Genomic DNA, 24,058 nt, shown 5'->3' with positions numbered 1-24,058 from the left:
TTTCCTGTTACAAACATGCTAAGGACATTGTTCATGAATAACCTAGTTATTTTACCAAATCTAATTTTTGCACGTCTTTGCACAATCTTTCTTGACGCAATAACTATATAGAGCCCAGAGCTATAAAGTTTTATTATTTTTTTTTTATCCTCCATTTAGTGAAGACTGAACAATTTTGGGCCCTTATCTTTAATATTGTGGGCTGTGATCTTTCATGCAGCCAGCTCAAAAATAAGATATTTGTGGAGTTTGATCAAGTGACTTAACCCCATGTCCTCATGTAAATGTGCTCCCTAGATGAACTTGCATGATATATGAGCTGCTGTTGAAATATTTTAGCATTAGGAGGTCCATCAGGTACCCTTTGCATGTTTTTCACTTTATTTGACATGACACCTGCCAGATGTATAGGAACAGAATGAGCTGAGACTGCGTTGTCAATTACGGCCATGTGCTTGGTTTGTGGCTTTTAGTTACAACTGGTGTGACCAGCAAGAGCTTGTATTAATTTCCATTTTAGCAGCTGGTCTTTTTTTAAGAGCAGTTTGAACAACTGAATCTTTTATTTTCTGCAGTTGGAACAACTGAATGTTTTATTAAAAGCAGGTTGATCAGCTGGAGCTTTTATGAAGAGCAAATTAAGCAGTCAGATGTTTTAGTGGGAGAGAGGTGTGAACAGTTGGACATTAATAAGAGCCGTTTGAACAGTTGGATATTTTATGAAGTGGATTTCAGGTTTGGCCCTGCTGGGCAGTTATGTTCTTCCCACAGGGTGTGAGAAGCTGTGGAAGACCTTCAGGTTCCTGGCCAGTCAGTTTGATGGGTGTCCAAGGTGGTTTCCTGTGCTCTGGAAAATTGGAAGAGATCAGGACCCATAAAGAACCAAGGTGATGGACATGTACCGAGTGATGAATAAACAGGGCAATAACTGAATATGCTGGTGCTTTATACAGATGAATAAAGATGGACAGATGTGCCAGGCTGGACCCTTTGTTTGGGGTGGTGGGGGGTGAGCAGCTGAGCAGAACAGAGGGTAAGGAGTGAATGCTGGATGGGCCTGGAGGTTATGCTTTGGAACCTGTCACTGTGCAGCTGCCACTGTCGTCATTGTGACACCTTTCCACGTTTATTACCACTCACTTGCAAAATGGCTGTTTATTTATTTGTTGGGATGTAAAAATGGGGATTTTTCAGTGCTATTCCTTTGTGTGTGTGTGTTTGTCTTTACGTGTACAACAGAGAAGGTAAACTTGTCTAATGATAGGGGGTTAATGCTCCTGCTTTCTCTCTCCATCTCTCTCACATGTTTGCGCCATCAAACACAATGAATTTGCAGATTTGCACGGATTTGCCTTTTGTTCCAGTTAAAAGGTGGAACAGCTTGCACGGCTGTTAGTGGTGTTCGTTCGCCAGTAAAGATGTGTTTACAGGTATAATTATGTTAGATTTCAGAGGAGTTTAATTAAAGGGGGGGTGTTTTTGAGATCTTTTGTTCTTGGGGACAGTGTGCAACCTTAATTGAAAAAACTAATTTAATCGGACGCATAGTAGTGCATTTGAGCTTTGAGATGGCAGCGAGCAGGAGGCAACATACACAAATGTGATGACTTGAAATGTACTATCGCCGCAGAATTTACCAGCTGTGGTGCAGCTCTCTCACCCGAACTGTTTTGGTTGCTATGGCAGATAATCGTTTGTGTTTTTGTTTTGCTGTGATCTTCTTTAGTATTCCTACCTGAGAGCCTTGCTCTGCTGTGGCCCTTGTGACTTTCTCCCTCACCAAGTGCACACACACCATTGTCTGACAGCCGCTTGTCTTCTTGACGTCTTCTGCACCACTTATTGGTGTTTTTACATCTCCGTGGGATTATCAATGCCTGCTTGACAGCAGATTTCTTCATTCACCCGTTTAAACCTCAAGTGGATCAGACCAAATGACATCATGCGAGCCCCACCGCCCTGCTCGTTTCCAAAGGTCCCTTTAAAAAAGGCTTTTAATTTTCCTAATTGTTTCCTAACTTTCCTAATAGTTTTGGCCATGTTTTTGTTATTCTCTGCATCTCTTGCACAGTTATAGCCTGTCTCTGGCTGTTAGTTCATCAGTTCTGGCACTGCTCTGTGAAGGATAGTTTGAAGGCTTCTTACATGCAATGAATGATTTGCAGGTATATATTATATTTCTGGGGGTGTGGTGGCGCAGTGGGTTGAACCACAGTCCTGCTCTCCGGTGGGTCGGGGGTTCGAGTCCCGCTTGGGGTGCCTTGCGATGGACTGGCGTCCCGTCCTGGGTGTGTCCCCTCTGGCCTTATGCCCTGTGTTACCGGGTTAGGCTCCGGTTCCCCGCAATCCCGTATGGGACAAGCGGTTCTGAAAATGTGTGTGTATTATATTTCTGAGGGACTCCAAATGGCCTTAAGCTGTGCTACTTTGTCTCTGTGGGGAGCTCACTGATGAACTGCAGAAAGTGTTAAGATGAGCATGATAAACTGTTGAGAGATGCACTTGGGTGCAGAAAAAGAGTAGAGGAGTCAGAGAGGCACAATGGGACGTGCAAATCCAGACATCAAAACAGGAGATGAGAAGATCTGATGTGACTGACAGAAAGAGCAGGGGTCCAGCTGTGTCTCTAACAGCAGGGTGGGTGGGACATGTGGTGGAGTGTTAATATTTTAGGTCACCAACAGACAGAACAGCTGAGATTGTGCCCATTTGTTCTCACACACACACACACACACACACACCATCTGAAAGCGCAAGCCGGAGCCTAACCTGGCAACACAGGGCAGGAGGCTGGAGGGGGAGGGGATACACCCAGGACAGGACACCAGTCCATCACAAGGCACCCCGAGCAGGACTTGAACTCCAGACCCACCGGAGAGCAGGACCTGGTCAAAGTCACTTTGCCACTGTGCCACCACACCCCCCTAGCATTATCACTTGGAGGGAAAAACCAAAAGGTTCAAATTTACTGAATGATTCGTCGACTGGTTTGAATCAAAATCTGCACTGCAGAATCAGATGCTTGAGCTATGTGAACTTCAGGTTTTTGGCAGCCTCTTCGTGGTAACGCTCTTCTATTGCTGTCTCTATGTCCTACACAAAAAGCCTGGTCAGGCAAGTCCAGCAAAACCCAGGAGAGGAGAAATTTGTCTGACTGAGCTGGTAATTATCCTGAAACATCTCTCAGTACTGTTCTCCAGCTGACAAAAGCAGGAGACTGAAACCTCTGAACAGAAACATCAGGAGAAGCACTGTCAAAACCTGGGGCAAGAATTATTATACAGGTTAGAGTGCTGCCTTGCAATTCAGCAACCCAGCCTTGAATCCCTGCTACTACTGTAGTACTTAGAGCTGTAGTTACCCTGAATTTTTACAGTAGGAATACCCTACTTTAAAATCGTGTTAATTTTTGCAAATTACTTGGAAGTTACTTGTTAGTTTAATGCACCTAATATTTTATATTACCTAGGACAGAAGTAGAGGGGTAAGTTCCCTTGAGTCAAATTCACCTCATAGCGACGATTTAAACAGTTTTTATGGTAAAGAAGGGTACGGAAATGGTTTACCCTTGTGTTCTTCTATGCATGCTTTTGGATTGCAAACATTGAAAATATGCCAAGTGTACCTGCCACGAGCCTGATTTAAACCTGAACATGCAGCTCCGGCAGTATAAGGTCCCAGCGTTATCTGCTGCACGACCATGCCACTTTAGGATAAAGCTATTTGCTGAATAAAATGGGTATCCATCTTAAAATTGTAAGCCCCAGCTACTGTATTATTCTAACATGCCCCATGGTCCCTCTGTGTGTTTTCTTGTAAAGGGGGTGGGAGGCATGGGATGAGTTGACCACTATGATCTCATCTCTGCTCCCTGTCATGATTTGTGAATGCTGGGGTACAATATGTGGTCACTTTTTGCCTTGGGTGTTACAGGACCTCCCTTCTTAAAGCTTTTAGATCAAATCCCAGCATGTAATGAATTTTTCCATCTTTTACTCATACTCTTCAGAACTGAGTAACTTGCTGAATTAACTCAGGTTAAGCAACTTGCTCACAGGCACAAAAGCAGGGTCCCTCCTGGGACAGCAATAGCTGTTTTACCCTTCAGTGTAGTAATTAGCCCAAATTGCTTTAGGAAAGCTACAGGAATTTGGATTTTGGGTACTTGCCAAGTAAAAATAATTTTCTCAGGTGTTACAGGTCAATCCAGCTGCTATTCTTTTAAATAACTAAAACCAGTGTTTGTGAATCGTTCTGCAGTTCCACTTACATGTTTTCTGTAAGGTCCTGATGTACTGAAATCAGTGTCATGCTTTCCTTTTGTCAGTGGTGGTAAACTTACCAATAATGAAGTTTGAATTAATCCCATTGGTACAGTTAGGTGGGCACAGGCACTGTCGGCGTGGCCAGACACATGCGCATAGCTGCCATGCAGGAATGGAGAGCCACTGCTGTGATGAGGGTAATGAGCGGTGGGTTGCAAAGTGAGGGGGTGGACCGAGATGGACAGAAAGGGACACACAATTCGACAGGAGGGCAGAGAGACAATGTGGAGAACTGGCAGATTTCCATGGCCGTACTTGTCTTCCGATTGGTGCTTGTTCCTCTTTTGTCCCAAATTTAACTGTTGCCCTCCTTGCCTTATTCCCATTTTCTATTGTGCTTCTAGATTTGCAAAGTTTTTTTTTTTTTTGCACCCAACGATCTCACTCCCCTAAGTCACACTTCAGTTAAGGTCGCCTTTTACTGTGTTCTCCTCCCACGTTCTATAGCTCACTGCCCTCCCCTGTTCTGTATCCCTTCTGCCCATCCCGCGGTTGAATTTCGCAGTGAGTGTCAGAGCTGAAGGACAGTAAAGACAGATGAAGAGAATGTGGCAGTGAATGAGAGGAGGAGAAGAAAGGAAACGGAGAAAGAGGAGGCCATGCAGAATGCGGAGGAGCGAGGTGGGGAAGGTGTGCTCCCGGATTTTTTAAATTTTTGTCCAACCACCCTGTATCCATTCGATTCTCCCTTCACCCATCTTCCCTCTCGAGGTTCAAGCTGTTATGAACTGCATACCCACCTCCGTATTGAGGTCAGAGGATGCGTACGTGTCTTTCTCAGGTGGTTGTCCATCTCTGAAACATCTGCCCCAGGAGATGCAGTCTTCTGTGTTGTCTGCCTGCTCTGATGGTAAACACCTGAGGTGTGGTTCCAATTCGCTCAGTTGCTGCTGGTTACATAGAAGGTCATTTCAGAGGGAGGTGTGTGGGGACATGTTGTGCAAAAGCCTGGTATCAGCATGAGTAGTCTTCCTGTGCGGACTCGTATGTAATCATGCGTGAGCCGAGTCCTTGTCGTAATGTGTCTCTGGATGGTATCGAAGAGCATCTCGGAGAAGAAGGGGGAATGCGAAGTTGAGGGCTTATTGAGAGTGACATAAGATTGATGGATGGATTTGGCTAGCCGAATATCCAACTCTGAGGGGGGAGGATATTCCTATCTGCCTTGAGGACTTCCGTTCCCTTTTCTTTTATCTTCTTGACAGTCAGAGATGCATTAGCAGGCATGCAGAGAACTCAAGCACTGAGAAGGAACAGACAACCCAGACAGGTGGGCATGTATTTTCACACATTATTATTATTTAAATTGACTCGGCCCCTTGTGTTTTATGGCAGATTGACCCAGGCAGAGTCCGTTTACGACATCTTTAAGGGCGGTGCGACTTAGATGAACTACTGCAACACCTGGATCCAAGGTCCTCAACAAAAATGAGCCAGAAGTGGAGGTGATTTCATACATAACCATGAAGTCATATTCTCTGTTAGGTGATCCATCGGAAATGAAGGATTAGCTTTATTATGCCTCTTGTTAACTTTTCAAGAAGTTGCTGGAATAAACACCTCTTCCTGCCTATCTTCCCTCTGTTATTTTGATGTGATTAATTGGAAACCGGGGACCCAAGAGGAATAAAGTAATTCATGCGTGAAAGGCTGATTTGACTTTGTTTCCCGCAGCGTATTTCTTTTTAATTAGCTTGTGGGTTCATTTATTTCTTTGTTTTGTTTACCTGTTGAAGAGATGCAGCACAAAGAGGCTCTTGTTTTAGCCAACATTTGTACGGGGTCTCGCGAATCTCATCAACGAACAGATCAGTTTGAGGGGAGGCAACTGATTAAAGCAGTTGGCAGCTACATTGCAAGAGGTTTTTGGAGATACCAGGTGTCTGAAAAAAAATTGTTGACATTTTGAAAAAACATTTGTTTTAAGGAGCAATTCTTTACCTGTTCAAATGGTATTTCATTAAGGGTTGTTTCTATTAGAAGTATTTAGGTTTTACAATGCTTTACTTGCACACGTACATTTAGCTGATACTTTTCTCCAAAGCGACAGTGTTGTTGCTATTTACAATTATTTTCCCATTTATATAGCTGGGTAATTTTACTGGAGCAATTTAGGGTGGCATGGCGGCACAGCGAGTAGCGCTGCCGTCTCACAGTGCCTGGGTGGCGTGAGAGAACGTGGGTTTGATCCCTGCTCAGTCTGTGTGGAGTTTGCATGTTGTCTGTGTGGGTTTCCTCCGGATGCTCTGGTTTCCTCCCACACTCCAAAGACATGCTGTTCAGGTTCCCCCATAGTGTGTGAGTGACAGAGAGTGTGTTCCACTGATGTATGGATGAGTGACCCAGTGTAAGTAGTCTTTCAAGTCACCACAAAGTCACCACAGTGAATAAGGTGTGTAGTAAAGTAACACATAGTGTTAGTTGTAAGTTGCTTTGGATGAAAGTGTCTGCTAAGCGAATAAATGTAATGTAAGTACCTTGCTCAAGTGTACTACAACCAGAGGGGAGAGTCAAACCTGCAACCTTTGGGTCCAAAAGTAACAGCTCTAACCACTACACTACCAGCTGTCCCTAAACAATCACCTCTACCTTGACTTCCTTCACTGAAGAGGGGCTGGACCTCTGTGTGTTGTAACAGAATACTGGGTGATTTCTGTGTTTGTTGGTGAACAGCATGGGTCGGGAGTTCAGCACCCGTGGTCATTTGAAGCAAGTGGTTTTACACTCTCAAACAGTCTCCAACCCTTAGCCATTAGGGCTCACACTGAAAAGAAAGCAAAGTTTGGAACTCTTGATCCTGTATGACAGACATGCTGAGCTTTCTGTGAGAGAACACAAGGTATGTTTTCTTTCTCTTTGCGCTCATACTTACTTGTTTCTTCCCTATTCACTTCTTTTAATACAGAAGTAGGCCTCTGTTCCCATTACTGTTGAAATTATGTAACAGCAGCTGGAAAAGTTGTCACTGTACTGAATGATTATTAGCTGAGAAGGATTTTTTTTTTTTTTTTTTTTTTTTTATTCTGCATCAAGCACAGAATAAAGATTGCAACCCATGGATAACTACCCTTACTTCCTCCCATGTCAGCTGTTTGTCCTTCAACCTGGGCAGAAGGTATGGGTGCTGAACAGCTGCTCAGGGGTATTGGCGCTTGTGGTTATGGATGTCATTCCATACAGGTGGGTGAGGGAATTGCAAAAAAAGGGGAGATTCGGGCAAAGGAGGGAACAGGAGAAAGGGTGATTTATGGCAAAGTGGAGGTCTTGCTCAAGCAGTGTTGCCAGGTCTTGTTACAGGTGCTTATGATCTAAACCCTTGCAATTTGATGAGACTCAAAGAAGCAATCTGTTGTTGGCCGAGCTGCGACGGGCAGGCTGGGGTGGGGGGTAATCCATCTTTTCCCGATTGCTATTTGAAAAAAATCGTTCAGAGAAAGGCCACGACAGAAGGTTAGAGACAGACGGCACAAAGTCTTCCTGAAAAGTAAAAGATGGAGAAAATCGGGGTAGGAGAGATAAAGGAAGAAGGAGGTGAAAAGATCAAAGATGAGTGGCTCACTCCGGGTCAAAAAGGTAGGTAGGGGTTGTGGTGGGTGACACAAAGGAAACCTGCCAAATCAGAGGAACAAACAGCCCCAGTGTGTGAATGGGAATCCCTGGGCTGCTTTCAGCAGGAATCAGATTGCTCTCCTGCCACCTGTGGTAGGGAACAGCTGCTGACACACATGGTGATCTCAGCAGGTCTCAGCAGGGGTCTGAACTCGTTAAAGAGCCGCTGAAGAGTCAAAGGTTTTCTCCAGGTTAATAGATAGCCATAGCCCATATCACAGGAGAATGGACAATATTTATTGGTGAAATCTCAGTGATGTCACTAGAGGGATCGATATCACTGCTGGTGGATTAAATGAACACATAATATGGTGGCTGCTGCCACATAGTTTTAATATTGAAGTTTAAAATCCAGTGTGGTTTTCTGCAACATAAATGCATAGACTGGTAAATTGCTTTGACTAAAGGTATTAGTTAAGCTGCTAAATAATAATTATAACAATAATAACGGGAAAGCTGCTGCTGCATGGTGGAAGTCAGGGGTGGGACAAGGCAAGCAGTGGCAAACTGGAGGAGGAAACACATGGACCTGGGAAGGGATTTGATGTTGAAATGGCCACATAAACCTACAGACTGCAGCATTTCAGTGTTTCAGCACATCAGCTCTCCAGAAGGGGAGACTTTCTTTATCAACGTGTTAGAATGGTTGGAGTTTGCCAAGTGTTTATGACATGAAGGACTGTGCCTGGTTTGGGAAGTAACCAGGCATGATGTAGTGATGGCTTCACCCTTTGTTCAGTTTTCCTTTTCAGAACAAAACCAACATGAGTGAGAAGTGCTCTTTTTGAGTTCCCACGAAAAACAAAAGTCTAGATCAAAATTAAACCCGCGCTAACATATCAAATTCTACCCCAAAAAAACAGGTCAAGCCCAGCCCTTCAGAATGTATCTTGATAGTTGTAGTTTTGGAACAGCCTGTTTAGTCTAAGGAGGCCTCACCCAGGTGCAGCTGTCAGTCAAAGAGATGCGGTGGGACCTATGAGACTCTCTGCCACAGCATTAGACACGACATTTCGTTCCACCGTACACAAGCTGTATGGAGGAATGACAATAAAAACTACCTGTAAACTTGAAAACAGTTGAAACACGTAGGTAGACAGAAAGTATCTGAAACATTAGGGAAAAGAGCAGCATGAAGATAGGAACGTGTAAATGTGGACCTCTGTTTTAGGTCTTGAAACAGCCTTTATCTCCATCACAATGGTTTTTTTGCACGTCTTTCTCTGTTATGACACATGAATCCATTTTGATTGACTAGTGCTGGGGAAGCTTACGTGTTTGAGAAATGGCCTGAGGTGTCACTGTCTGTGTGTGTGTGTGGAAAATTTTGTGACTTTTGTGAAGACAAGAAGAAGAGCGAAGAGCGAATGAGGCAAGGTATGAAGGATAGTCTTACGAGTAGTAAGAGCACATCGAAAATTCTTCCATCAAGCTGTGAGCTTCCCCTCAGTCGCACCCTAAGAGAGCCAACTTGACTTAATCTTTGTCTTCCTCATCTGTTTTGCAATGAGGTTGAGGTACAGAATAGGGGGTACAGGGATTGCGGTGAAGAGCGGAACAGCTCCAGTCGTGACCTGAAGATGACTAGGCCTTGCTCATCTTTCAGGTGCCCGGTTGGCCGGAAACCAGTTTGCTTCATTATTCATAGCCGACTTGATACCTCAGGCTGAGGTAATGAGCTTCATGTGACAAATGAGTCTTGGAACGGCTGTGCTAGTTTCAAATGCTTCCCACACCTTTATTTGCTGCTTCATCTCACAGACATTCTCTCCACTTTCTTGCCTTAATGCATTCTGTGATGCCCTTGATTTTACCCACACCCCTTGTCTCACCTTTTGTTTCCTCCTTCCTTTTGCTGCTTTGCTCGGGCCCCCACCTCATCCTATACCCCAGACTAAGACCTCCCATTCTGTCTGCCGTCTGTCGTGACTCAGCGTAGTGATCCCTGGATTAGTGCCCAGCTCCTCGGCAGCGCACTGTCAGCTATTCCAACTCTTAAGAGTGGCAAAAGTCAAAATCGGAAGGATTACCAGCACCCTCTTCCCCTACCCCCCTCCACACCCTCTTCTGCCTCTTGACACGTCGGAGACAGCTTGAGGATTATTGTGTTGGAAGATCCTTGAATGATGGTTAAAGAGTTAAGGACACATGTTCAGTCTATTTTTCCTTCATTCCTCTAGCACACGGTCTCAGGTTTGATTGATTTAGACGTTTGTAAAGGACTTGCTCCTCGCTCTTTGACGTTCCCTCCAGCAATCTCTTGTTGAAGGCCCCAGCAGAAGTTACAGCTAAAGTTGTCAAATTGCCTGATGCATCATTAGCAGATGTCATATTCTCTGGGAATCTGACAGGTAAATACTGGAATTATTCAACATATACAATGATACTCAGGTTTTATACATACTCAGACATTATACTTAGCTGACAATGAACAATGAACACTGAGTGATCTTCTATTCCGTTACTTTTTCCATATCAAAAACTGCATACTGGTGGAGTAAGCAGTTATAGATTGCACGGAAAATGCTTTGTAAACAAAAGAAGCAGTATAATACTTATTTTTTAATGTGTTGCAGTCATGCATTTACTGTGATATTGTAGATCAGCAGGAAGCGGCACGCTGAAATGTGACGTAAGCTCTCCGTCCCCTGTTTACGGACCCTCCCTGTGAACGCCTGCATCAGTCCACGTGCCCACAGTGGGCAGCACAGTATTTGACATTCCTTGGATGTTACAAGGTATGCTTGTTTTGTTCCAGCTTTGCTTTTCATTACTGCTCCTTGACTGATATTTTGATTGATTTTGTTGCATGAATCAGATCAAGTTAGATGGAATCCTCTTGTTGAGGACTTGCTGATTTTCAACTGCATTGACAAACTACATTTCTAAAAATTGTTACATGTGCATCTGCGCTAATGAAATATGGTCTTTTATTTACTCAATTCAGAAATGAAAGAAAACATGAACCAGTCTTTTACATAGTTAATTCATTTAGCAGATGCTCTTCTCCAAAGCGACTTCCAACAAACTCTATGTAGTGTTATCAGCCCACACACCTCATTCACCAAGATGACTTACACTGCTAGATACACTAGTTACAATGGGTCACTCATCCATACATCAGTGGAACACACTCTCTCTGTCACTCACACACTATGAGTGAGCAGCATCTCTTTGGACTGTGAGAGGAAACCAGAGCACCCAGAGGAAACCCACACAGACACAGGGAGAACATACAAGCTCCACGTGGTCTGAGCAGGCGCTGTGAGACAGCACTGCTACTTGTTGTGCCACCGTGTCGCCATCTTTAGACAACAATCCAGTGTTTAGAATTCTGATTACTTAAGTCACTATGTATTAAATACCAAATATTGTTCGAGTCAAAAATACATTCAGAAATATCCTTGCTTATTTTTTCACATATCTTGATTAACACTAATTTCGTTTAGCATATCTGAGAAAATGATAGCAACTTGTCAAGTAATGCATTCAGTTTAACTAGACATAAAATGTAACATGGAGTTGTGCAGCATATGTGAAGGTTAGGGTTGCCAACCCCTGGTATAACATGTGATGGTGTGTAAGAGGAATGTATCAGGAGGCTTATGAGGTGACAGCTCTTCACGTATGTGTAGGTGTCTGCTGTGAACTGTCTTGAGAGGAGCACCTGGAAGGTTGAGGGATATTTTAGTGTTGGCATGCTGTGGGAGGAAGAGTAGAGGTGGGTGTTGCATTCGTCGGCTAATTCCACGGATACTTTAAAACCTTTGAAGTGGTAAATGCGAGGATTACAGAGGTAGGGCAAAAAATAAAAAAAATAAAATAAAATCTTGCAAAAATAAAATGAAACGGTGAGAATGGGGGCAATGGTGGTGGGTGGAGAGCGTGTGGGGAAATATGTCGGGATTAAAGTAAAGAAGAATGGAAATGAAATGAAACCAGGAAGGGAAAGAAAGCTCTCAGCAATCACACTGCACCTTTTCCTGAATGCAGGTTTCCCTTTTCTTCAAGAAGCGTCGAGCTGCATCGCTCAGAAGGCCACTGGGTAGTCGGCGGTGTCAGAACGGCAGGCCACCTCACTGATGAATGTGGAATTACTTATCATTTCACTTTGCTCAGCCATATTTAGGGGACCTTACCTCCCCAGAGCATGACAGCATGTGCAACAGGAAGGCGGGATCCAGTACTGATACCCACAGCTTTCGCATAAACCGTCATGAGCTCAGCTTTGTCGGCAGCGGCAGGCTGTCAGTGCAGTGCTTTGCTGACATAATATAATTCATTGATCTGTTTACTCGCGCGTTGTGGAGAGAAGGACGAAAGTAGACAACTCAAATGGAAATCTACAAGCAGATGTGTGTGGCAGCTCTGTGCTGCAGTGGGTATTTTGCTGCCCTGTAGTGCCACGAAGCTCTGCAGATTGCCATAATAATGTTCAGTAATTTCTGTAATTATAAGGACAATTTTCTCACATAGAAAAATGCCAGGGATTTATTCTTGTATCAAGGTATAGTGTGGTTGGAAGATAGACAGAAAATACGTGGAATGTATGTGGATGAGTGACGCAGCGTAAGTCTTCGGGTGCTCTGGTTTCCTCCCACACCCCAAAGATATGCTGTTCAGGTTCACCCGTAGTGTGTGTGAGTGACAGAGAGTGTGTTCCACTGATGTATGGATGAGTGACCCAGCATAAGTAGTGTATCTAGCAGTGTAAGTCACCGCGGTGAATAAGGTGTGTGGACTGATAACACTACATAGAGTTCATTGGAAGTCGCTTTAGAGAAAAGTGTCTGCTAAATAAATAAATATATCTGCTGGAATAAAAAGGTGAATATCCCTACTCTGGACACACGCATGCAATCTGAGTTGCTCTAGCAGTTTGAAACTTTATGCTCCTTTGAGGAGCTGAGCAGCTGTTTCGCAAAAAGCTCATTTCTATGCCCCTTCATACCGCTGGTACCGTTTGCACGTGAGATGCATACTCGTAAAGTGTTGTTTGTTCTCAGCTGTTTGCAGAACAGATGCTGGCAGCTGACGAAACACACTTATCTGTTTGTACAGCTGCAGGTTGTTCGGCGGTGCAACAGAAGGCAGCGCAGGGGCCATTTCAGGGTTCCCATGGGACACCGTGGTAGAAATGCCTATCGCGGAACTCGGAGGACTCGGTTTCTCACAGCTCTGTTTCATCCAGGGTCGTTATTTCAGTGCCCATCAGTCAAAATCACAGTCTGTTCTACACCAAGACATGCATTTGTCCCTTCTGATCGCTCTCATTGCTTTATTAGAACTTTACTAGCGCTGTCACATATAGTATTCTGGAGGTTTCCCAGACTCTGTCCCCATCCCATACATGCTAGGTGTGTCGTGTATCAGTACATGAATCTGTAGCCTGAAGTTTACTGGTTTGTGCCCCATCTGGGGCTCTCCTGCGATCTACTAAGTGCTCTGGTAATTCTAATTTTGGAGTATCTGTTCCATGTTTTTATTGCATTCCTCTCTTGCATGCACCTGTCTTTTACACTTACCTGTCTGCATGTAGACATAATCTGAAATGATTGAACTCTATCGTCAGACTTGTCAGAAATTTGTTTTGCATCATGGCAGCTCTTTTCCTCAGGGGCATGTAAGGGAGGAAAAAAGAAAAAAATGAGTTGATGAATAAGTAGATAGGTAAAGCATCAGCGTGAGGCACAGGTAACACAAAGCAACAGTGCTTTGCAGCAGGTATGAACATGTCAGATGGAAGCAGCAAGGCTGTCCTGAATTCCTTGGGATTCAGGCCAATCGAACTGAAGAAAGAGAAACCTGCTCTAACTGTGTATCCAGTCTAATTTAATTTCCGGTATATTTATAGTTTGGTTTTATTACATCTAATCCCCCATGATATCTGAACTTAGACTTTTTCAATGTGGATCTGATCTTTGATGTGATATTCCTCAGTCTTAGTCCATGGGACTGTGCAAGCTATGGTTTTAAGTGGACTGAAGGTTAAAGCTCTATTTGAAATGAGAATGATTTGACACGTTCAGCATTTCTGTACGTCTTTCTGTAAATACTTGGTCAGGAGTTCACTGAGGTGCTGCTATACCTGTGGTTGTCAGACTTTACCTGTGGGAGACTGCTGAGTAGGAAATCTTTTGCCCCAACCTGAATCTTAATTCTGAGGGTTTGATATCATCACCGTCGCTATTGGCTGTTCAGAAATAGATACTTTAGCTCTTTTTGTTTTTTCTTCTCATCAACATTTCGGGTACTAATTTTTCAATACGTTTTTTTTCTTTTTTTTTTTTTTATTAAAATATAAATGGGCCAAATCAAGTTAAGGTAACCTTTTCATGGGTTTATGATTTATGACTGGCCTAGTCATAAAACATTGTGTGATTTTATGATTAGCCTAATCAAGGTTAATTTCTATGCATATTTGGAGTGAAAGTCAGTACACATATCCTGTGCCCTAGAGGAGCCCAAAAACTTAGTTGAGGTTTGATTTTAGTAGTGCTTGGTTTGTATCTCAACCTTCAGTTAAGATGATTTACTACACTGACAGCTTCTTGTTAAGATATGAGACACCCTGTGGTTTTACAAAACCATAATTTGCCAATACTGGGCTACTGCCATCACTCAAACATTTATTCTGCTTCTAGTTTAATTTCACTTTATTTTTTTTGCAGATGCTTTTCTCCAAAGCAACTTACGTTGAACTCTATGTAGTGTTATCAGCCCACACACCTTATTCACCGTGGTGACTTACACTGCTAGATACACCACTTACAATGGGTCACTCATCCATACATCAGCGGAACACACTCTCTCTGCCACTCAGACAATACGGGTGAACCTGAACAGTATGTCTTTGGACTGTGGGAGGAAACCAGAGCACCCTGCAGACATGGGGAGAACATAAAAACTCCACATAGACTGAACGGGGATCAAACCCATGTCCTCTTGAACCACCCCGGCGCTGAGACAACAGCGCTACTCAGCCACTCATATTTAGGATTTTTTTTTTTTTTTTCAATTTAGCATTCTTCTCTGCCTGTGAATGTTGTGATTTCTTTTAATCATATTTTGGTTAGTGTTGAATCCTTTTACGCACTCTCTTTGGTTAAGTGGGGCTTACCTCAAGGAGATCTTCCAAGTAGAAAAGTGGTACTATCCTCCTCAGTCACTTGTTTACGTTTCAAGGGCTCTTACTTTGTATTTAGAATTACTTTAGTGACACACACTGACTCTCCGTACACTTGGGCTTCAAGTGTAGCTTTTCTGTACGAAATATTCAATTCACATTATCAGCGTGACAGAATGTTACTCGGCATCATCTGAACAAATTCATCCTTTTTCTATTCTCATCATAAAAGACTAATCAATGACACTGTGCGCTGTAGATGTGCAATGCAGATCTTCAGTACGTTGGATAAACTCATTCATCAAACTCTTTAGGAGGAAGGAAGTAAATGCTTGTACAAACCTTGATTAAAATGACACCTTGGAGAATGATTGTAAAGATGACAAAGTAAGTCTTTCTTAACATGTTTGAATAGGAAGTAAATGTGTCATGCAACCTTGGTCAAACACAAGAGGACTCCTTGCAACAGACTGACTCAGTCAGGGTTTGCCAAGGAGCTGCAGGAGGTCATTTCTACCTGCAGGATCACACTGCCTTTCATCTTTATGTCTTTCTTTATTATGAGTGGTACTGAGCTGCTCTCTGCCATCTCAATACATCTTACCACATCACTTGTGTAAATATACTCACTTCTTTACATTTATTCATTCAGCAGATGCTTTTCTCCAAAGCAGATTACAATTTTTTGCCCATTTATACAGCTGAGTAGTTTTACTGGAGCAATTTAGGGTAAGTACTTTGTTCAAGGATACAACAGCTGGAGGTGGGATTTGAACCTGCAACCTTTGGGTCCAAAGGCAGTAGCAGCTTTAACCACTATACTACCAGCAGTCCCTGAATGAAAGCTGTATGGTGAATGATATAACATTTGCATTTATTTATTTAGGTGGAACTTTTCCCCAAAGCAACTTATAACATCAGGGATACAATTATTACAAGTACTTGCCCATTTATACAACTGAGTAATTTTACATAAGCACCTTACTTAAGGTTACTACAGCCAGAGGTGGGAATCACACCTGCCATCTGTGGATCTAAAGGCAGTAGTTCTAACCACTATGCTACCAGCTGTCTCATTTTTTATTTATCTACCCAAGTTATTAATTTGCATAACTTATATACTTATTTATCCCTGTATCTTGTATATTTTATAACACTGCAGTCAAACAGAATTTCTCTGTGGCATTAATATAGTTTCGTTTCATTCATTCATTCATTCGTTCGTTCATACACGGATGCACCCGAGCCCTTACTTTGGCCTCTGCCCATTGCTGGCAGCCGTTCTCTATATCCCACATCCCGAGCCCCTGACTCCCCCGAAGGTTCTGGAGAGTTGCACTGTGATTACACCGTCATCCCACAGTTCTGCCATCAGAAACGGCAGCACGCAACTCTTTTATCCGGGAGGTTCGTCAGTTCTGCTACCTGTTTGATCTACATTCATACAGTCCCCCAGTGTGTGATTTTTTTTTTTTTTTTTTTTTTTTTTTCTTTTCTAGAAATGGATTTTAAAGGGAGAGTATAGAAGTCTTTAAATGCCTCCTGCTTATGTTTTTTTTTTTTTTTCTGCTCCTCTGCATGTATTGTTTTGGTTGCCATGTAAATAGTAATGAACTGTGGGAACCAGAGGTGGTTTAGCGCTGTAAGGACATCCCAGCTTGGAGGAGCTACCCTGTCTCCAGGGCGACTGTTTAGCAGTGGCTCTTCTCCTCTCCAATTCACGTAACCTGCTAAGCTTATATTGTTTCATTAATTTTTGGGAGCAGCCCACACATACCTTCCTCCAGCATGCATCAAGTCAGCAGTGAACGTACTTTGATTTGATGTGGTGGTATTTGTGAAACCTATCGCTTTCCACTGACCTCATCCACGCATACTAGGCAGAATGATGTGTTATTGCTTGTAGTGACCCCTCCAGCTGCAGGGGCATGAAAGGATGTAAAAGCAGCTTAAAAACTGGTTTGAAAACCCAGATAAACTCTCTGAACCCATACAAATACTGCGCTCCATTGACTGTCTTAGCAGAACTTAGTCCATGATGGCTAGGAGGTTTCCAGTAGCTGTTCCAGGTGAATACAGAGTCCAGAGTTCATCAGTTAGACCCAGTCCATATATTTTCTGTTTTCATGTTGGCCCCAAGGGAATGTACAAGAAAAAGCTGAACAGACACAGAACAGGACTGTAGATCTGATATCCCAGAATAACAATGAAGCTTATGAATGATCCCAAGTGTATTTCTTCTGAATATTTAACTGTGCTGCACAGTCACCACTGTTGTATCATACTATTTAGACTAGTTAGATATGTCGTCATATAAATAGACACCCCTCGACTTGCGCAAATAGACCATTCTTCAACCCCTTACATAAGTCAGAATTTACATATGTTGGATTCCCCCTCCTCCACCACCATTCAGCATAATAACGTTAATAATTTTTCCATCTCAGTTATTGCACCTTGATGTTTCTTTATTATTTTTTTCATGCTAGCTGTTCAGCATCCTTCACTGTTGTATTCGGTCAATATGGCTAAACCTGGTTCCCGTGCTATAGACCATAATCTTTCTCCACCTTCATTTTTCCTTTTTATTTTCATATTCATCTCCAAATCGATTGCTGTACGCTTGCGAAACGGTTCTCGTTTTCCTTACATTTATATGTATTCATTTAGCAGACGCTTTTCTCCAAAGTGACATACATCTCATAGAAAATATGCATATGCGTGATTCTTAAGTGCGGTTAGTTTCTTACTACCATATGAATCGATGTTCATCACACGAGTAGCTGTATAGAACCATCCAAATATCAACGATTCTTTCGTAGTAGTAAAAAAGAAAACTATATAAATATAGTATATATATATATAAGCATTTACATTACATTACAGCAGTAGTTGTGTGAAGGTTTATCCATTGTTTAACAGGCATGATCTCAAAGTTATAGTGCATGAATATTCACATGTTACATGAACTTAGTAGATCATGGTCATAGTGAGTCTGGAAGAGGTGAGTTTTAAGACCATTTTTAAATCTGGACAGACATTCAGCAGTAAGTAAATTCTTCAGGTGCATGTTTACCACCGGGCATTGTAAATAGGGAAATGGGTAAAAAAAAAAATACAGGAAAAAGCACTACACTAACTTAGGAAAGGAGATGTGTTCACAGCTCAAAACATGCGGGACCTGGGGAGATGCAGCTTCCTGCCTTGTTTGGCTATGCCGACTTGCGCTTATCGTATTTCAGATGTTTTGCATAAGCATTGTCCATCCGTAAATAATGTGTATGCCAGATATTTTTCATGCAAATCCAGATTTGTGTAAGTCGAATTTACGTAAGTAGAGGGGTGTCTGTAAATAGATTTCAAATCAAGGGCTTCATCATTAATTAAATTATGCCATGTTCCTTTAAAAATATAATGCTTTTTTTTTCCAGGAACAAAGGAACCACAACCAGCGATTAGTATGAATTTAAAATTCAAGTTCTGTTATGGAGTGACAGTGAAAATGCCAGTAATAGTTTTAGTATAATTTCGTAAATGTGAAATTTTTCCAGCCAAATTTTTCAGTTCCTCAGTGGTAGGAAGTATCTTTTTTTTCATATATATAACATTTTGTTTAAATATTTAATATGAATCTATTCAAATTTTAGATTTTCTTAAATAGTGCTCTTTTTTCTCTACTTTATACATTATTTCCATTTACTTGGTTGTATTAATGTATCTACTGAAGACTGTAGCTGTAAGTGATCACACACTGTGTTTTCATGTCAATACTAGAATATCCAGCTCTGGTCGATTTGTTCTTTAGCCTTAAGCTGTGAAAATGACAATTAAAAAGTAACTCTGTACAATATTATGACTCAGTTGCATCTGAACAAACAGTTCTGATATATCTTCTGCTGGAATTTCTTGCAAAATGTGAGTCCAGTGAACAGCAGCCGCATTGATTTATTCACTACTCGCACTTGGAGAAGGAAACGGCTTACCACACCTCCAGTTTTTAATGATCGGTATGTATGCCTCTGCTCTTCCATACAAATTTTTATACTCTTATTAATGATGGAACGTATGTTTCGTTTTTACCGTTAACTCATCTTATTTAATCCTGAAACATGCACTATATTTTTTATTTTTTTTTTTGCTTAAAAGTATTTTTATTTCAATCTGACCTAAAGTTTTACCCATTTATTTCAATAAAGTACCTTGCTAATGGGCGACATGGACCGATACCAGTCAGAACTCAAACCAATAACCTTCAGGTTAGATGCGTGTGTCTTTAACAGGAAAGTTACTGGTACTGGCTTCTTGCGGAGTCTAATTTCATGTTTACATAGTACTGGTGATGGAGATTTCAAATCCTCAAGTTTGTAAACCTCCCTCTAAGAAGAATATAAATTCTTCTGCTGATAGTTTTTTTTTTTTTTTTTTTTTTTTTTTAACTTTCAACCTCCTCTCAGCCCATCTGTTATAAATGCCCTACGCTCATTAATACCCTTTACTGAGAGAACACAGACAGCACTTTTCAAATACACAGCTTGTTTCTTCTTCTATTTCCACAGGGTTGATTTTTGTACAGCTTTTACTAATGCCAGAGACCACCCGCCACCTTCCAAGACTCCTGTTCTGTGTTCTTACTCACGAGTATCAAGTGATGGGTCAAACACTGTAAAATAATGTGGTTTAGCATGTTGAATAGGTGAAAAAAGAAACACGCTCTCGGGGAAAACTCCTCTCTTGTACCTGTGTGGTAGCAGCACTTTCATGGTTATTCATTTGGCAGATTCTACCTGATGCAGAAAGAAATTTTCTTTTTGCTTCACTTTTTGTTCATCTTATACTATGTAAGGTTACTCAGGTGTACAACAGCTCATGCTCTTTTCTGTCACGGGATTGAGAAGATTGCATGCCATTGCCTTATTCAAAACATACATTTATTTATCTAACAGACACTTTTCTCCAAAGTGAGGTCCAGTGAACTCCATGTAGTGTTATCAGTCCACACCTCGTTCACCGCGGTGACTTACACTGCTAGATACACCACTTACGATGGGTCGCTCATCCATACATCAGTGGAACACACTCTCTGTGTGAACCTGAACGGCATGCCTTTGGAGTGTGGGAGGAAACCAGAGCACCCGAAGACATACACTGCTCGATACACTACTTACAATGGGTCACTCATCCATACATCAGTGGAACACACTCTCTCTCTCTCTCTGTCACTCACACTCTATGGGGGAACCTGAACAGCATGTCTTTGGACTGTGGGAGGAAACCCACACAGACACAAGGAGAACATGTAAACCCCAAATAGACTGAGTGGGGATCGAACCCCTGTCCTCTCACACCATCCCAGCACTGTGAGACAGCAGCGCTACTAGCTGTGACACCGTGCCAACATACGACAAGCCTTAGATGGGGGTCCTTTTATGGAGCCGTTCTTAATTTTATGTGTCTGGGTACGCAGTCAAAGTGTGAGGAATTGTGTTCTGGGCTATAAGATACGTGTTGAAGGTGACCGGGAAAAGTGACATTGCAACGACAGTGCAGCCTTGTTTCATTTGCCGTTTCGGCCGTGTACTCGCTGACCTTTTCATCCTCGCACTGTGCGCGCTGTGATAAAGTTGACCAGTTTGTTCAGCCTTGTTGTTGGTCATGTTTTGTCACGGACCAGCTCCCCCGCTTTACCCAGTAGCACCCCTGCTCCGATCGCACCCGTTTTATCGTGCTCATCCACGTTGGCTGCCATCAAAACAAACCGAACATTAATGATTTTATTAATGGATATAATTAACAACTGTTTGTGAAAAGAATGCCTTTATTGTTTGTCCGGAATGAATTAATATTTATCCCGACCAAATTCAGGCTTTGTTTTGCTGGGCCTTTGTTTTTGGTTCTCATTTTAAACGCCTGCTCGTTTGACTCATTAGCACAATTATCCATGACTCAGTCCTCTTATGTGCTGTAAATAGTGTGTGTGTGCGTGTGTGTGTGTGTGTGTGTGTGTGTGTGTGTGTGTGTGTGTGTTTGTTTGTGCTCTGCTTGTCTGTGTGTTGCGTATCCATCTTTGTCACCAGTTGAGGATACGGCTGATAAAAGCAAATCCTAGATTTCCTTTCTCCGTAAGCTTCCTCTGAATTTCAGAGAGATTAAAAGATTAAAGTGTGTTAGGAAAGACCTGCTCACCATTTCACTGAGACACATTGAGAAGCAGAAGAGGAACCTGTTAATTTTCCAGCACTGGGTATTGTTTTTGCCCAAAAGCCCTTAATCATGTTTCTGTCTGCACACACTGTCTGTTTATCTCTAGACAACTGACTCTATGTATGTGTAATATTGAGACAGCTTGTGCACTTATCTACATTTATTTATTTATCAGACCCTTTTCTCCAAAGTAACTTCCACTGAACTCTATGTAGTGTTATGAGCCCACACACCTTATTCACCGCGGTGACTTACACTGCTAGATACACTACTTACACTGGGTCACTCATCCATACATCACTGAAACATACTTTGGAGTGTGGGAGGAAACCAGAGCACCCGAAGACCTACACTGCTAGATACACTACTAACAACGAGTCACTCATCCATACATCAGTGGAACACACACACACACACACACACACACACACTCTCTGTGAACCTGAACAGCATGTCTTTAGAGTGTGGGAAGAAACCAGAGCACCCAGAGGCAACCCATGCAGACATAGGGAGAACATGCAGACTTCACACAGACTTGAGCAGGGGTCAAACCCATGTCCTCTTGCACCACCCAGGCAGTATGAGACCGCAATGCTACTCATTGTTCCATCATGGTGTATGTTTCTAGTTCTGTGGGATCCACTTTGGACTATGCTAAGACTTACACTGAGCATGTTGTATCAGTTTAAGATTGTACATTTGGGACATTTTGGTCAAGCTGTTGTTTGTGTGATCATGCGTACAAGATACGGCAACCTGCTTTTACATGTCAGCAGGAGTGATTGTTGTGTGGGCATTTGTGTACAGGTTATGCCCAAATTAGCCAAGAGCTTCGGTCAGAGGCGTAGTTCTAAGTAATGAGTCTTCACCATGACTGTGGGGGAACGTGAAAACTGGGATTATATGAATTGCCTAAACAACTTTGAAATTCATTCAGTTTCTGAATGGGGCTTATATGCTTTTTTTCTTTACCTGCTTGGGTTGTATGGCTGATCGGCTGATATTGTCTCTCTCAGCAGAGGCAAGGAATGGCAGATAGAGCATATCTGCTTCCCGATATTTCCAACACTGGATCACTCACTATACCCCAACCAGACTGCTACGCTCTGCTATCTTTGCCCGTTTGGTGGTCCCACACACAGAAAGTCCCGAATCAGAACCACGAAGGTTTCCAGTTCTGGTTCTCATGTGGTGGAATGACCTCCCCCTCCCACTCAGAACTGCTGCATCTCTCTTTACATCTAAGAAGGGTCTTGAAACTTACCTCTTTCAGACTCACTTCTCCCATGTCCTTTAAGTATACGTTAATGTATAATTGTTTATGCTCAAAAACTTTATGATTATAACTACTGAATAACAGATACACCTTTGTGCAGCTTTTCGTGTGATGTACATTGGTTCATATGGTGGAATATAACAAATGAACTGCGCTTAGAATCACGCATCTGCATCTAAGTCTCTCTTTCTGTTGATGCGATGCATACGTATTTTCTGTGAGATTCACGTCTCTTTGGAGAAGAGCGTCTGCTAAATGAATAAATGTAAGAAGATACATGTCTGTTGTGGTAGACTGAAAATCCTGTGTTTTTGGAATAGCTCTCAGTTCTAATGAACAGATTAGCTTTATTTTCAAAAGAAGGTCAGGTGAGATGGGTGAGGGCTGCCTGAGCTGCTCCTGAGGGAATGGGGGCCTGGGAGAACATGCCTGCTGCAGTGAAATCTGTGGTTACTGAGAGTGGACTGTGGACGGTAAATGTACTGCAGGTCCTTCAAGTTGCATCTTCCAGCCTCTCTCCCTTCTAAACCTCCCCTGAAGGATGCTTCTACCCAGCCCCTTAAAAACTATTACACCATTAATTGTTCCAGTTGTTCCTGAATAGGAACTAAATTTAAATACTCTTGATAATTCATTTATCAAGACCATCCCAGGTTCACCCCACAGTCACCCTAAAAGATGCCTAAAATCAAAGGAAAAGTAGTATATTGCATGAAAATTGACTGAATAATAATTAAAAGACCTCATACATTCAGTCCTTCGTTTGGAATGTATTGCTTCCATTCATTTCGGAGTAGACTATGACAAGCTATGGCAAGGATTCGATGACAACAGCATGAGACATATAGTAGAGCAAGAGTTAGATCAGTGGCTAGTGCCAGTGGGTAAATGAGGATTTCCAGGTAATTTTGTAGTTCATGTATATCAGTATGGCATCCTGGTTCGAGTTCTCTGAACTCTTCTGGTTTACAGAGTCCCAGTGTCAACAGTTGTGGCATTCATGAGGAAATTGAGCTGTTGATCTACAGGTGGCTTTGTGTACCTCAAAGATTGAGCAGTATTGTCTTGTATGGGCAGAACAACAAGCTAAAGTTACCCTCCAGGAGCCTAGAAGAGAGGTTTAGGGTATCAGGAGAAGTGCTGGTATACAGGGACTCAGTTGATCTGAGGGTTGCTGGACCAGGGATCAAGGTAAGGACAGGAAGGAAGTATAGCATGTTGGCAGCAGTGGGGCAAGTGGCATTGTGGTTTAAGCACATTATAGTGGTGGGAGCAGTGGCTTCTGTAAGAGCAGGTTTTGGTAGCATCCTGTTACAGGGATCCAGCAAGGTGCGGTTGAAGGAGAGGCATGAGCTGACACAGGAGGAGGTGTGCAACAACCGAGGATGAATTGATGGCCAGGGTGGTAGGGAATGTAGACGAGGCTTGATTGTAAGGTCTCCTTGACAGATCTGTTGAGAGCAGAGCCTCATTGCATTAACGTCTAGATCTAGGCAGTTGTTCTATGTGCTGCCTAGTCTG

At 42.5% G+C, this 24,058-nt stretch overlaps 1 protein-coding gene across 14 annotated transcripts in view; it reads left to right on the top strand.

Annotated features, from left to right (window-relative positions):
- LOC108928242 (SRC kinase signaling inhibitor 1-like) overlaps window positions 1-24,058 on the top strand; it is a 151,979-nt gene that overhangs the window by 49,812 nt on the left and 78,109 nt on the right. The gene's annotated exons all lie outside the window — the stretch shown is intronic.

Source organism: Scleropages formosus, chromosome 25, assembly GCF_900964775.1.
Source record: "Scleropages formosus chromosome 25, fSclFor1.1, whole genome shotgun sequence".
NCBI classification, from domain to species: Eukaryota; Metazoa; Chordata; class Actinopteri; order Osteoglossiformes; family Osteoglossidae; genus Scleropages; species Scleropages formosus.
This window is presented reverse-complemented; position numbering and strand designations above follow the sequence as displayed.